The sequence below is a fragment of the Dermacentor albipictus genome, chromosome 7, assembly GCF_038994185.2.
Source record: "Dermacentor albipictus isolate Rhodes 1998 colony chromosome 7, USDA_Dalb.pri_finalv2, whole genome shotgun sequence".
Classification (NCBI taxonomy): Eukaryota; Metazoa; Arthropoda; class Arachnida; order Ixodida; family Ixodidae; genus Dermacentor; species Dermacentor albipictus.
The window spans coordinates 141,277,111-141,293,429 of NC_091827.1; the positions used below are offsets into that span (position 1 = coordinate 141,277,111).

General features: G+C 43.5%; 1 long non-coding RNA gene across 1 annotated transcript; it reads right to left on the bottom strand.

The window, feature by feature from the left end:
- Positions 1-7,377: 7,377 nt before the first annotated feature.
- Positions 7,378-11,388, bottom strand: LOC139047626 (uncharacterized). The gene is made up of 3 exons (XR_011507272.1): positions 11,135-11,388; positions 10,260-10,373; positions 7,378-7,890 (listed from the first exon to the last, which is right to left on the bottom strand). It is a non-coding gene; the product is annotated as an uncharacterized lncRNA (long non-coding RNA).
- Between the last annotated feature and the right edge of the window lie 4,931 nt (positions 11,389-16,319).

The following is a 16,319-nucleotide window of genomic DNA, read 5'->3' on the forward strand; positions in this document are numbered from 1 at the left end:
CGTCGAGGGCTCTGACATATCGAACACAGCAGCGGCAGCGGGCGCCCGCTTCAACGGTGCCTAATTTTTGCCCAACTACTTTGCAGAAGTATCTGCTGAGTTGTCACCATCACCTGACCTACCGACCGGATTAGAAGCTACTGGCTCGGCGAAAGTTGCATGGCACCGACAGCTTTGATGACGGACGCTGGGTGCGTGTGTAGGAACAGACCACCAGTGGCCCTGACATTTCGCACGTAGCAGCCGCAACGGGCGCACGCTTCAACCGTGCCTAATTTTGGCCCAACTACTTTACAGAAGCATCCGCTGCGCTATCACCGTCAACCGACCTACGGAAAGGGTAAGAAGCTACTGGCTTGGCGAAAGTAGCATGGCACTGACAGCATCGACGACGGACGCTGGGAGCGTATAAAGGAACAGACTGCCGGAGGCCCTGATATTTCAAAATCAAAATCATGTTTATTTTTCCAAGGAACATTCGAAGGAGGCCCGAACAAAAAGTGGAAGCTAGTCCACTTGACGGTGGTTTGGGCCCCCTTTTACAAGGCACAGCGAAGGTGACAAGTCGACAAATAAACAATACAATCAATTATACATAACAAGATAACTAGTTTACAATAGCACTGGCGTACAAATGAGACGAAAACAATCTTATCAACATATAGGTGAATTTGACATTTTCTTGTAAAATTGTTATTCGACATGCACAAAAAAGTTGCAGAGCCTTGTTCTATTAGTATTTTTTATCCTTAATGTCTGTTTGTGTAGATAATTTATTAGCATAGGAAGAGAACAGCGAAGCATTTGCTCCCCATAGGAAGTTCTCGAAAATGGTATTTGCCAGGGTTCCGTGCTACGAGTGTCATGTATCGGCGTTCGAATTGTCAGGTCTGCAAGGGAAGCTAATTAATTTCCAGGATTATTGATGCTTTGTTTATATCTTATCGCCAGATGATACGAGTAAAGATTGTGAATAGAATGTAAATTAAAACGATGAAAAAGTGGTTTAGTATGAGCGTGGTAATCTGCATTGGCTATATGTCGAAGAGCTTTTCTTTGGAGTGCGAATTTGCGATTTAAGTTGGTATTGTGGTTTTCTCCAGACAAGGATACAGTAATTAAGATGAGAAAGGAACAGAGCATTGTAAATTTTTAGTTTAACCTCTTGTGGTAAAAAGAACCGAAACTTTGCTAAAATACCAACAGAGTTTGCAATACGGGTAATAACGTGATTGATGTGCAGATCCCAGGACATGTATTTATGAAAATGGATACCAAGTGCCTTAGCAGAGTCGACAACTTCTACAATGTCATTACCGAGGAGAAGATTACCTTCTAGCACAGCACGTGATTGTTTGGGTGAAAACAGGATTGCCTTTGTTTTATTAACGTTTATCTCCAATGAATTTAGCTTGCTCCAGGAGTTCAATTTGTCAAGGCAATCGTTTATATCTAGGTGAAGTGTAGTAGTGTTAGAGTTTCGGAACAGTAGTGTCGTGTCATCCGCATAAATAACAAGTGTTGGTTTCGCACTTATCTTAATTGTGTCGTTAATGTAAAAGTTAAATAAAAGGGGACCAAGGATGCTCCCTTGGGGAACACCAGCATTCACATTTTTAAATGAGGAAAGAGAATCACCTATCACTACGGCTTGCTTACGAAATTTTAGGTAAGAGGTTAGAAGTCGTAGGGGTGTGCCTCGTATACCAAACAGCTCGAGTTTTTTTAGCAACGTTATGTGGTTCAGGCGATCGAAGGCTTTTGAAAAATCTATATATATACAAGCTATAAATTACTTCTCTTCAAAAGCTTTTAAAATTATTTCCTCTTGGTTTAATAAAGCGAGTTCTGCTGATCTGCCCTTACGAAAGCCGTTTCGAGCGTTAGTTATTGAGTTGAAGTTAGAGGCGAAATTTTCGATTCTATCATGTATTACTTTTTCTAGTGCTTTTGAGAACACTGGAAGAATGGAAATCGGGCGACAGTTAGAAAACTGGTTTTTATCACCTCCTTTGTGAATAACAATTACTTTAGAGAGCTTCATCCGCTCGGCAAAATTTCCTGTACTAATCGCATGGTTATAAATATGTGCGAGTGGTGCTACAATTATATCAATGGTGTACTTAACAGGTTTTAATTGTAGGTTATCCAGATCGTAGACATTACTATTTTTGAGCAGATGTCATTTTAACCTCATGCACACTCGTAGGGTTCAGATATATAATATTTTTATTACTCTGGATTTTATTAACCGCCTCAGGATAGTGGGACGTGTTCACTAGATTGACAAAAAAAATCATTGAATGCTTCAGCCAATTGGCCGCCCTTTAAAACAAGACCATTTACGCTTATCTCTTGAGCACTTTGAGCCGCAGGTGAACGATTAAATAATTCATTTATCCTTTTCCATACTACATCTGCCTTTGCATTACGGTCCAAATTGAAAGATGTAAATAGGTACTCCCTTTTCGCATTACGAAGAAAGGTGGTTGTATTGTTTCTATGTTGCCTAAATTGTTACCAGTCGTCAGGGTTTCTCGTGGACAAAAACTTACTATAAAGTTTGTCTTTCTTTTTTATCAGTTTAAGGCAGAAGTTCGAAATCCAAGGTTTCCGCGATCGGCTGGCATTTTTTATAGTAAACAAATGAAAAGACTCATGGTAGGCTTCTTTATACAAACGTAAGAATGTATCATACGCTTCGTCAACTGTATCTGCGTGATATATAGGGTCCCAATCTATCCTTTTTTAACTTAGAGCGAAATGTTTCAAGCGTCATTCGAATAATGTTTTGAATTTTCCGATTATCTGAATGTTGTGTGGCAATTTTATGGTGCGGTGACCTTATAAGCAGAAATATAGGTAAGTGATCGCTAATATGGGAGGTGAGAACACCACCTATATTATCATGCGGTGCTAAATTGGTAATGAATAGATCGATTAATGTGCTTGTGGCCGATGTAATGCGTGTTGCCGTGTTAACCGTGCAGTGTAAACTATACGAATCTAAAAGCGTCTGGAACGTGTGCCGCGGGGTGGATGCGTCCAACATATTATTATTAAAATCTCCGCCAAGGACAAGTGTCAGTTCATTTTGGTTTACATACATGACCAGATCTTCAAGGTAGGCAAAGAATTTGAGTAAATTCATATCAGGGGGGCGGTACATGACAGCAAACATACGATCATTGGATCGGACAACAAGACTCTACGTCATTCGTCATTAACGAATAGTTTTCCATTAAATCGAATCTGACACTTGTCACCTACATAAGCAACCCACCACCATTTCGGTTACTTCTGTTTTTCGAAAAACTGCTGTTTTTTCATGTTTTGGAGTGTCACTTTCTGAAGTAAGCCATGTTTCGGTAAGGAATATGAAGTCAAACTTAAAATTGAAAGAGTTTAACAGAATACCTAACTGGTCTTTGTTCCGTAGCGACCTTACATTCAAGTGGAAACATGTGAATCCGAACGCCACAGCACCATTTGGCGCACGCTTCAACGTTGCCTAATTTTGCCCAACTACTTTGCAGAAGCTTCCGCTGCGCTATCACCGTCACCTGACCTACGGACCAGATGGGAAGCTTCAACTTTGCCTAAATAGCCTAACGGGCGCACGCTTCAACTTTGCCTAATTTTCGCCCAACTACTTTGCAGAAGCATTCGCTGCGCTGTCACCGTCACCTGACCAACGGACCGCATAAGAAGCTACTGGCTCGGCGAAAGTTGCATGGCACCGACAGCATTGACGACGGACGCTGGGTGCGTCTGAAGGAACAGATCACCGGCGGCCCAGACATTTCGCACGTAGCAGCGGCAACGGGCGCACGCTTCAACGTTGCCTAATTTTTAACGCGATAGCGTTAAGGAGCTCGTGTCGCAGAAAAGCCGGTGTCGTCGGCGTCGGGTGTCGGCGTCGGCGGCGTTGACCGTGAGCGATAAATCACGGCAGGCGCTTCATAAATAAAAAGCAACTTCCAAGATTGGCCCGGCGGGAATCGAACCCAGGTCTCCGGAGTGTGAGACGGAGACGCTACCACTCAGCCACGAGTTCGATGCTTCCAAGCGGTGCAAACGCGCCTCTAGTGAATGCGGTGTTGCCTTCGAAACCAGCCGTGGAAAGTTATACTGCGGTATATATCGGTAATTATGAACATGTAACGTACAGAAGTCACAATTACACGAGTTGCGAAGTGCGTTTCCGCTGCATTTCTTTTGCGCTTTCCGCACACGCAGAGCCATCTTGCGGCAAACACAGAAGACCCCCTCCTCTCAATGTACGGCGCTGCCCCGACAGGAGGCGCGCCGCGCGCGCATTGGGACCGCTGCCAGGCGCGTCGCGGGACTCCCTCTCCCCTGACGACGCTTCGCCGGGCTCCCGGTTTAGATTACTATCTATCTCTCTGCCCGTGCCGATCACGACGTTTGGCTGGCGTAGATCGTTTCCCCTCCGAGACACCGAGTTCTTTGGTTCGTTTCGTTCGCTCAAGCGCACGTTTCGTTGTCGCGCCGAACGCTGCGTTGCTCGACGTTCACCGCGTGATAGGTGGGCGCTAAGTCCGATGCGGGGCGCATCGTAAGTGATTGCTGTGCCGTAGCGCATTGTCTTATACCCCTTGGCGGGTCGACGGGAACGCTGTCGCGTCCCACTCTTGAAGGCGAAGCTTAAGCGTCCTCCAATTTTTGTCCAACTACTTTGCAGAAGCATCCGCTGCGCTGTCACCGTCACTCTACCTACGCACCGGATAAGAAGCTACTGGCTCGGCGAAAGTAGCATGGCACCGACAGCATCGACGAAGGACGCTGGGAGCGCATAAAGGAACGAACCGTTGGGGGCTCTGACATTTCGCACGCAGCAGCGGCAAAGGGCGCACACTTCAACGTTGCGTAATTTTTGCCCAACTACTTTGCAGAAGCATCCGCTGCGCTATCACCGTCACCTGACCTACGGAACCGATAAGAAGCTACTGCCTTGGCGAAAGTAGCATGGCACTGACAGCATCGACGACGGAAGCTTGGAGAGTGTAAAGGAACGGACCGCCGGGGGCCCTGATATTTCGCACGCAGCAGCGGAAACGGGCGCACGCTTCAACGTTGCGTAATTTTTGCCCAACTACTTTGCAGAAGCATCCGCTGCGCTAACACCATCACCTGATATTCGGACAGGATAAGAAGCTACTGGCTCGGCGAAAGTTGCATGGCACCAACCGCATGAATGACGGACGCTGGGTGCCTATAAAGGAACGGACCGCCGGGGGCCCTGACATTTCGCACGCAGCAGCGGCAACGGGCGCACGCTTCAACGATGCCTGATCTTTGCCAAAATACTTTGCAGAAGCATCCGCTGCGCTATCACCGTCACCTGACCTACGGACAGGATAAGAAGCTACTGGCTCGGCGAAAGTTGCATGGCACCAACCGCATGAATGACGGACGCTGGGTGCCTATAAAGGAACGGACCGCCGGGGGCCCTGACATTTCGCACGCAGCAGCGGCAACGGGCGCACCCCTTACAAAAATTTTTAATGTGTTTTTTTAGAAAGTCTTTTGAACTTTCTCTATAGAACTCTATTGTGTTTATTTTGATTACCTATAGAATTTTCCTATAGAGTTTCAAAAGTTATTTGGCCACCGCATTCTTATAGGAACTCTAAAGACACATTTCTATAGAACATTTATATCGAGTTGCTTTAGAGATGCTAAAGACAAATTTCTATAGAATATTTCTATCGAGTTGCTTTAGAGATGCTAAAGACAAATTTCTATAGAATATTTCTATCGAGTTCCTTTAGAGATGCTAAAGACACATTTCTATAGAACATTTCTATCGAGTTGCTTTAGAGATGCTAAAGACAAATTTCTATAGAATATTTCTATCGAGTTGCTTTAGAGATGCTAAAGACAAATTTCTATAGAATATTTCTATCGAGTTCCTTTAGAGATGCTAAAGACAAATTTCTATAGAATATTTCTATCGAGTTTCTTTAGAGATGCTAAAGGCAAATTTCTATAGAATATTTCTGTTGAGTTGCTTTAGATATGCTAAAGGCAAATTTCTATAGAATATTTCTATCGCATTGCTTTCGAGTCCCTACAAGCAAATGCCTATAAAAGCTAGGCCGATGTGTGTAAAGTACTTGCAATTTACCAAAGTTCTACTGTAGGCAATAAGGACTACAGTAAATGCAGTGGCAAAATAATTGGTGCTACAACCACAAAGTATTCAGTTTGAAATGTTTATTGCACTTCAGACTAGATACATGCTTCATATATGTGACATACACACTTCAGACTAGAACTTGCAACACACAAACTGTAGCTGCCAACATGCTTCTCAGGTCAAGCTGGTGGTGCAAACACATGAAACATGAGGTAAAAGAATCAGTGGCAGACTTGATTACAGTTGACACCTCGCAATAACAGGCTTGACTAGGACAAGAAACCATACCATTAAAACTGCAAAAGGAGTGCCTGTTCCAGCAGTGCACATTAAATGTTTGGATACTAAAGCCTGAAAATAGACTGATATGAATGTGCACTGCAATGTTGTGTCAGCCTGACGACACGACAGAGCATTTTAGTCTGAGCAAAAATAACACTGGCAGTCGCTGCAAAAATGTGGCAAATAATGGCTTTCACAGATAAGTACACCATATACCGAAACCACACAGCATTTTAGTCTATGTTTATGTGTAAAATTAGCACTGGTAGTCCCTGCAAAAATGTGGCAAACAGGGGTTATCATAGAGCAGTACAGCATATATCGTAAAAAGTTTAAAAGCTTGTATTTCGTTGTAAGGGAAACAATTTTGAGATCAGAGCCAATATTCTAATTAGGGTGAGAAATACAAACCAGACCGACACACGCAATGACTAAAGAGATTTAGCTCAGGAGCTCCTATGTAATGCAGATGAACAGTAAAATCGTTTCTCTCGGCAACTGTGCAACCAAATTTGATGAGGTTTGATACATTTAAAAATGTTTAAAATATAGTTTTTACATTAACATCATCAATTTTTATTAAAATTTGCTGAAAATAGCAAAACTTGAAGGAAAAGGACTTAGTTTGCAACTGTAAATAAAAAAAAGAGCTAGCACAAGTTCGTTAATTCTGTAAATTTTCCTACTCAAATACATCCAAAATACAGAAATACTTTTAAGACAACCACAGCACTCATTTGAATTAAGTTTGCGGCATTTGAGAATTCTACCTGTTGCAGGAAGAACTATTTGGCAGGTTTAAGAAAAATAACACCACGAAGCTTGCTAATCCCCGTCTCTGTGCCAGAAAGAGATATCATAGTTCTGCAGACTCCATCTGCTATGTCTAAAATCAACAAACTGTATATATGAATTTACAGCTTACATGAAATTGTTGCAACGTTTGAGAGTTTCACGCATCTACTCATAAATTAGTGATTGTATATTAGAGCAGCATATGGTATCTCTAATTTGACAGATTAAATTATGGTATTGGGTCCAACAGAAATGTGATCTCATTTTTTGTTATATAAGATTTGTTAACCTTACTGCTCTGTTTCTTCAAAATTTACAGTTTCCATGAATTCGTGCTACGTGAATTATGCTTTTTCAAATAACGTTTACTTTGATGCAATATTATTTTACCTGACTCCTTGCTAAAAAAACTGCACAGTATTCATGAGATATGAATAAATAAATATTAAGTGAATAAGTAAACAAATAAATATTGCGGTTTGTCTTATCATTCCACCACCAGCATGAACTGTAGGGAGCTTTGGCTACTGCCCACATGGTTGCAAGTTCATTCTTACATGATCACCTGCTATTTCACTTCCCAGGAATGGAGCGAGGAAAGGCTAGTTTTTGGCCTCATTTGGTCCGTCTAGTAACGGCGACGGTGGAGCCTGGAAAATAAAATTGAAATTAATTTTCAAAAGGTGTAATGAACATTCAGTCATAATGTATTAGCAGGCACAAACATGCCACAAATATCTATATAGTTGTAGCATTATGCTAAGTTTCCTTTCAGTATTTCAGAAAAAAATTATAACAGAAAGGTGGCAGAACGCCCCACCTCCCCACCACTCTGCCAAACAGTGGCAGTTCTTTTGAGAATCACTTTTGAGAATATTTTTACTTTCCCAAGATTCGGTGACATCAGCACTGGGCCAATGTGCCTGGCAGTAGAATACCATTGCTGATGACAAAAAGCATCTCCGAACGACAACAGCCTAGTCACACATTAATCTCATCTTGCAATGACAACACATTCCCATTTATAACATAAGCAAGCAGGAAAACCCATGAGCTAAGAGTCCTCTACAGATGTCACACTATGCATAGAAAAAAATTTTTTTGAAAAGAAGGGAATGACCTACTGGCTTCTATTGCTGAGCGGTAGACAAAATTAATATTCCATCCGCTATTAGCCATAGTTGGTATGTACTATGCTTAATATGCGAATAATAAATTTCTCACATGGAGCTTGGGCAATCATGACGATGCATCTAAGTATGCATTGTATGGGGAACAATAATGTTTTAAGTTGTTTTCGCAAACTATGATGGATAACTGCCAATTTGTGGTATTTGGAACACAGTCGCGGTGTAACTGTCAGATACAATGGACACAGTATATTCGTGCTTTTTGAGTTATTGAAACAATTAGTTTCTAATCTAGTACTGGTATGTACACTGACATGTATCCTAAACGCAATGATAAGACTGCCCAATTGCAATTGAAAAGTTAATTCAGTTTTAATTAAAAAGTGTCCTTCTTGCAACCTGGCACGTGAAAAACAGAAAACAAAAATTATACTAATCAAGTAACTTTGAAACTGATTGCATAACTTCTCTATAGGTCAAGCAGAAAATTTAACAAGAAATAACGTGCCTAAAACTAGTTGCAACAAACAAATTTGTTACTACGAAGGGTGCGGACAATTCAGTAAACAGATTGTGACCCACTCTTTTTATGTGACATTCCTCAGTGATGTTGTTGGTCAATTGGTTACCGCAGCTGAACAGTCTAAATCTGGCGCGCAGCCCCAGTCCCATCGGTGCATGGTCAAGTGGGACGAACATACTGATCCGGGGAGTGAATTATGGTACTGTCTTAGGTACGTGTTGAGGCACCGGCCAATCTGTTGCATGTACATTTGACCAAATATACACATGATCACAAGAATAGACTATACTACCCCTGACAGACAAGACAAATTTAGTGGTATCTAAGCAAGCCTTTCTTTTCAGGGTGGCATATGCACAGCAGTGTGCAAGAGAATTGAGAAATTGAGAAAGGCAAGCAGGCAAGGGAGGCTTGCTCGGTGAAAGATACCACCAAATTTGTCGTGTGTCACAGGCAGTGAGTGCACTGTATCCCTTTCACATGTGGTCAAGCGTACATAGGGCAAACTGGCTGGTATCTTCTCATGTGTATAAGAGGTCACCATATTTCATTTAAAAGACCAGTATGGTCATCCAACTTGGCCGTACATTTCTACAACGGGGCTTCATGTTGGATTACAATCGTTCATCTGTTTTCATCCACCGTAAAAACTGACAAGTGAAATCGATGAGGCATACCACATATATAGTAAGAGATGTGGGTGAGCCCCCATATTTAATGCAACAAACAAAAAAGGCATCCTGTGTAGGTCACAAGGTATCCATATCAGTCTGTGCCTATGTACTACAGAAGTAAATGCAGCTTAGTAAATACTGACCTTCATATTAATTTTCAAGAAATTAAAGCTCACCAAATGTGTATTTTGCAGTGGCTGTTACTATGGGAACAGAGAAGTAACTGTAAAGATATCATTGATAAACAAAGATGTGCACACTACGTGCTTAGACCTGTGACATATTTAGTCCACTACCCTTCGAATTCCTACATGCACAGAAAACTGCACGAGATTGTAGCACAAACAGAAAAAAATTATGCAAATAGGGGTACAGCATAGGAAATAGTTTTCAAAGAATAAAACCCCAATAAAAAGTCATAAATACACTATGTACAAAGCAAAAAATATATGTAACTTGCAGGTAAGCAACTTACGCAAAAGAAATACTAAACATCAGGAATGGTTGGGTATAGTTTTATACAGAACACAATCATGTGGGCATAATGGCTATGCACACTAATAGGTAGCAAGTTCAATAAGGTTGCATAAATATTTAGTCTCTTTAGTATGCTGCATTAAGTAATGTGTTGACAAACTTCACAATGAATGACACCAAGCTCCCTTTTTGGAACACGTACATTTCATACACACCTGTCATGACCATCCAGATCACACGCCATGCTGCTGCAGCCATATATCCACAGGGTCTGCATTTCTTGGGGCTCCTCGATCTTGTAGTTTATGTTGTGGGTCACGGCCTCGCCACTACAAAATCAATTCTATGTTAGCTTATAGCAGTGGCACAATAAAGCTGTGATATCGTGAAAACATGCAATCAGCACCTAAAAGAGTCACGAAAACAATGTCTGCACTAATGTGGAAAGAGAGCAAATGCTTGAAATCATCGAATGTCATGACAATGCGGACCTCTACATCAAATAAAGTTTTGGACGCACCGCAGCAAAATATTACAATCTAAACTTAATGTTTTTTTTCCCATTACTTAGTATAGGCAACGTTCCCCTGTCATGCTTAGTTAAGTTAGTTATGTCAACACATCTTGCCTTGGAAATAAAGCTGTACTCGTAGCAAGCTGTGATTGGCTTACATTTTTTTCTTAGACCTGTTCGTTAGCCAAAAACCTCGTAAGCAGAAATTGTGCACAACGTCGAAGCATTTATAAGTGAGGAAACGTCATTGAAGAAAGAATCGATGAAGAGGTAGACGGGTCGTTACTATGCAACTTTAGCAGACAAGCGGGAGCTCACGCACAACTGCACAAGGCGAACACGATTTCCGAAACTTTTCTCAGGGGAAGCAAACACTTATCAGGATTATCAATTCCGCACTGTGGCAATAGAGTTGCGTACACAATTCTTACAACCAGTGCGTAGCAAGTATCAGCGCAGGGTTCACTGTTGTCGTGGGTGTTCCACTTACTACGTTCGCAAGGCACTCTATACACACACGGGAAGCACACACAACACGGATGAACGCACGTGTAGTTGGCGAGCACGATTGCTTACCGTTTCAACAGTACGACGAGGTCGAAAGGCACTCTCCAAGTTTCCAGTGATGCGTCTGCGATGTTACTTGCAGCATACAAGCCGCTGGGTAGTGGACGAGCTGCGGCGCGCTAATAATACGCATTACTTCTTTGCGCCGTCCACCAAACTTTCCACGAACACAAGCGGAGACAAAGGGAACGCACTCCATGGCATGAAAATCGTTGGTCCACATTTAGCTGGCGCGCCACGCATACGGCGTGCTTACAGCGAGACTCAAGCCGTCTTCTGGCACTTTCGTGCTCGCGAACTACGTCTCATTTCATTACAGCAAACCTAATAGCACACGATCAAACAAACACATCGACGCAGCCCGCACAACAACCGTTGAAGACGGAGCAATAACAACACGCCGTACATTCGTATTCTACCTGTCGCGTTGAATACGAAAATACCGGCGCCGCCAGCGCCGTCTGTATAATAGTGCGGCTGCCGTGGCCTCCGTGATTCCAACAATAATACCCACTACAGCAGGTTTTGTGTCGTTTTGAGCCGGCCTTTGAGCCGAACTACACACATATGTTGCTAGACAAGAAGAAACATTGACATGCTCATATGGTGTGCTATAGTTTAGGGCAGAAATAAATTACATGCAGTATTCTTGCTTTTGAATCGCTTATGCCACATGTAGTCAGCAAAAAGCATGGCCTTCAAGATCTCGACAATTTACCCTGTGTAAGCTATCGCTGCGGTGTGATTTTAACGATTTCAACCTCGGTCACTGGCCTTAAAACCCTAACTGACTTTATGCGCAGCCGTTACCTGCAGTGCCTGCGCCCTCACTTCGTTTCTCATTTAAGTAACTTCCTGCTGTCGTTTAAATGTAGACCAGAAATTGTCGACACAACCTCGGAGGTACACGTGTGCAGTGTGTGATGTTTCCGTGCGCTTGTGTCCGTCGCACAACAACGTATATACGATGATGTTTAATTTTACCCGTGAGGCACAGGTTACGCTTATGTGTTCCCTATCTTGCTTTCGTGGCGATGCGCTTATCATGCGCGGATCACGCTCATGTGGTCTGTGACTTGAAAGATTTCTTGAAAAAAAAAATCGTTTCTGCAGCGGGCATTTGTCGCATTTGAGTGGTATGTGCCAGAAATGTGCGGCGGCGTTCGATCTGTTTCCGCCCCAAGTGCTGCAGTCACTGCATGCCAGCAAATAGATATGACGCGATTGCTAAGGCGCAGTTTTGCTTAGTGTTTCTTGGTATACATCTTTGTGATTTACCTGCGTATGCGATATAAACCACAATGCGCGCTTCCGTTATATTTATTTGGTTTTCCTAATTTCGATTAGTGTGATGTTTGCCTTGGTCAATGAGTGTCTTTTTAACGATGCTCTTGATAGTAAAAAACCTCTGAAATGCCGATTGCTGGGTCTTCCAGTGGCTTCCAGTGTGAAACCAGCGCGTTTTTCTTTCTTCCTTTTCTTTCTTTTTTTTTTAAGCACTGGGTACGCTGGCGCTCGCTGGGACTCACTCGAGACCAGTGAGAACGCTGGATAAGAGCTGGGTCACACTGGAAGAGACGCTCGCATTGGAAACGGCGCTGGTTGTGTTTGTGCCGCGCTGGCTCCAGCACGCAAGGACGAGCGCTGCTGAATATTAAATGCTTTATACAATTTCATGGCTTGATACTAGTCTCTTGTCCTAAATAACGCTATATCTTAGGGTCATAGAACTATATCGTGTCGCAGCATGGAATAAAGGTGCGTGAGCTGCCTTATGTTTATTCCTGCACATGTGACACTGAAAATCACTTTCGTTTTTTGCATTTTGCCTTTTGACAGGGCGGACAGCTAAATTCTTTAACGAAACCACGCAAACGCAGAGGACGCCGCTTTTTTAGTAGTTCGCACGTAACGTATGACTGGGAGTTATCGCCATTGTCGCAGTGTTGTGGAGTGGACATGAAATCCAGAAGTCGTTCAGACGCGCTCGAACGGACCCCGAGTTCGAAGCCTACCGCTGCTTGATATTATCGCACCGATAACAAGGCTGAGGCGATTCGTGCGCTTCCACTTTCCCTATTGTATTAAAAAGAGTTCTGAGGCTCAAATACACACATTTTAGCTTTCGCCAGCTACCCGCGCCGAGATCAGTCCCCATCGAAGCATAGGCATAGCGTATCCGCCGAGTCCGTCTGCACGCTATCGGCGCGTCTAACCTCAAGAATCAAGAAGTCTAAAAAGGATAAATTACTTTATATTTCAGATTTCGCATCGGTGCTTTTAAATAAACAATTTTTTCATGTCTACAGTGCCAGCACAAGAAGTGAGGAGCGCCGAGTGACGCATCATAAACGCAGGTATATGTGCTGTCGCCGAAGGCTCCCAGCACTAGCCCGCGTTTCCCTGACGAATATACATGGCTAGACAGACGTGTAGACTGAAAGGCATCACTGAACTAAGAAAACATTGCATACCCCTCGCGTGAAGAACAAGAAACGGCTATCGAAATCGGCAGTAACAGCCCATTCATGCAGCGTCCCGGGTCGGTGGTTCATTTAGGACTTTTTTCGAAGCTAAAATACCAATCGCAGTCGATGTTATGGCACTTCCGAGCACACTATTGAATACGGAGAGCAAATTGTTCTTTGTGGTACAGGCGTGAGTTGTAGTTGCTGGCCGATAGCGCATCTACCACGTCTGTGCAAGACTTCTCTCTGTGAAACTAAAACTGCTTCTCAATTTTGATAAGCTAAATTATCCGCCCATATCCCTATGCTGGCGTGGCGTAGCGGTAATGAGTCGGGCTGGGGATCTGCAGGTACGACGATCGAATCCTGGTCAGAGCACTTCTGTTTTTACATGTTCATTTTTTTTATTTATATTGTACTAAAATGCTGACTGTTGCTTTCTGTATTCAAAAAAAAAAATACATACGGTGTCCAGGCACCGCGTATTTAACGCGCTAGAGCTGTTTTTCGCACCAGTAACCAGCGCCTCCCAGTACGCCGCGCTTGCCCAGCGCCCCATGCATCCAGCGCGCGGCACTGGACCCATAATCCGGCGATGCACTGGATACTGGGTACTGTTTATAGATTGAAAATATAGAGCCGTTCTTAGACAGGCCGCACTTTAGCTTGTTTAATTTCCTATAAACGTTCCTTCACAGAACTCAGTACGTATGCCATATGATGGCAGACTTTTAGAACGGGAATGGAGAGCCAGTCCAGAGACAGGCCGCATTAGAAGTTCTGAAAACGTTCTATAAATTTTTCTATAGAATTTGGTACATAAGATGTCAACACGACCTCTATAGAACTTTTATGGAGGATGTAGAGCCATTCTATAGACAGGCCGCATTAGAAGTTCTGAAAAGGTTCTATTAACATTTTTCTGTAGGATTTGGCACATAAGATGTTAATACGACCTCTATAGAACGTTTGCGAAAACGTTCTATAAAATTTTTTCTATAGAATTTGGTACATAAAATGTCAATACGACCTCTATAGAACATTTATGGAGGGTGAATGGAGACTCAGTCTATAGACAAGTCGCATTAGAAGTGTTAAAAACTTTCTATAGACATTATTTTATAGAATATTGTACATATGATGACAATAAACCCTCTATAGACTGCTTATAGAGCGTGAATGGAGAGTCAGTCTATAGGCAAGCCGCATTAGAAGTGTTAAAAACTTTCTATAGACATTATTTTATAGAATTTAGTACATATGATATCAATACAATCTCTATAGAACATTTATAGAGAACGAATGGAGAGCCATTCTATAGACAGGTCGCGTTAGAAGTTTTAAAGACATTCTATAAAACTTGCTTTATAGAATTCAGTACATAGGACGTCAATACACCCTCTATAGAACATCTATTGTGTGTGAAATGACTTGTTTCTATAGAAAGGTTTCTATAGACTTCTTATAGAGATTCTATGCAGACGACTCTATAGATCGCGAGTTCCTATAGAGTCCCTTTTGACTCCATAGGAACTCATTAGGAGTTCTAAAGGAACTCTACATCCATTTTCATAAGGGACGCTTCAACGATGCCTGATCTTTGCCAAAATACTTTGCAGAAGCATCCGCTGCGCTATCACCATCGTCTGACCTACGGAACGGATAAGAAACTACTGGCTTGGCGAAAGTAGCATGGCACTGACAGCATCGACGACGGATGCTGGGAGCGTATAAAGGAATGGACCGCCGGTGGCCCTCACATTTCGCACGCAGCAGCGGCATTGGGCGCACGCTTCAACGTTGCCTAATTTTTGCCCAACTACTTTGCAGAAGCATCCGCTGCGCTGTCACCATCACCTGACCAACGGACCGGATAAGATGCTACTGGCTGGGCGAAAGTTGCATGGCACCGACAGCATTGACGACGGACGCTGGGTGCGTGAGAAGGAACAGACCACCGGTGGCCCTGACATTTCGCACGTAGCAGCGGCAACGGGCACACGCTTCAACATTGCCTAATTTTTGCCCAACTACTTTGCAGAAGTATCCGCTGCGCTATCACCGTCACCTGACCTAGGCACCAGATGGTAAGCTTCAACTTTGCCTAATTTGCCTAACGGGCACGCGCTTCAACTTTGCCTAATTTTTGCCCAACTAATTTGTAGAAGCATCCGCTGCGCTGTCACCGTCACCTGACCAACGGACCGGATAAGAAGCTACTGCCTCGGCGAAAGTTGCAAGGCACCGACCTGATCGACGACGGACGCTGGGAGGGTATAAAGGAACGGACCACCGTGGGGCCCTGACATTTCGCACGCAGGTGCGGCAACGGGCGCACGCTTCAACGTTGGCTAATTTTTGCCCAACTACTTTGCAGAAGCATCCGCTGCGCTGTCACCGTCACATGACCTACGGACTGGATAAGAAACTACTAGCTCGGCGAAAGTAGCATGGCACTGAAAGCATCGACGACAGACGCTGGGAGCGCATAAAGCAAAGGACCGCCGGGGGCTCTTACATTTCGAACACAGCAGCGTCAGCGGGCGCACGCTTCACCGTTGCGTAATTTTTGCCCAACTACTTTGCAGAAGTATCCGCTGCGCTATCACCGCCACCTGACCTACGAAACGGATAAGAAGGTACTGGCTTGGCGAAAGTAGCATGGCACTGACAGCATCGACGAAGGACGCTGGGAGCGTATAAAAAAATGGACCGCCGGGGGCTCT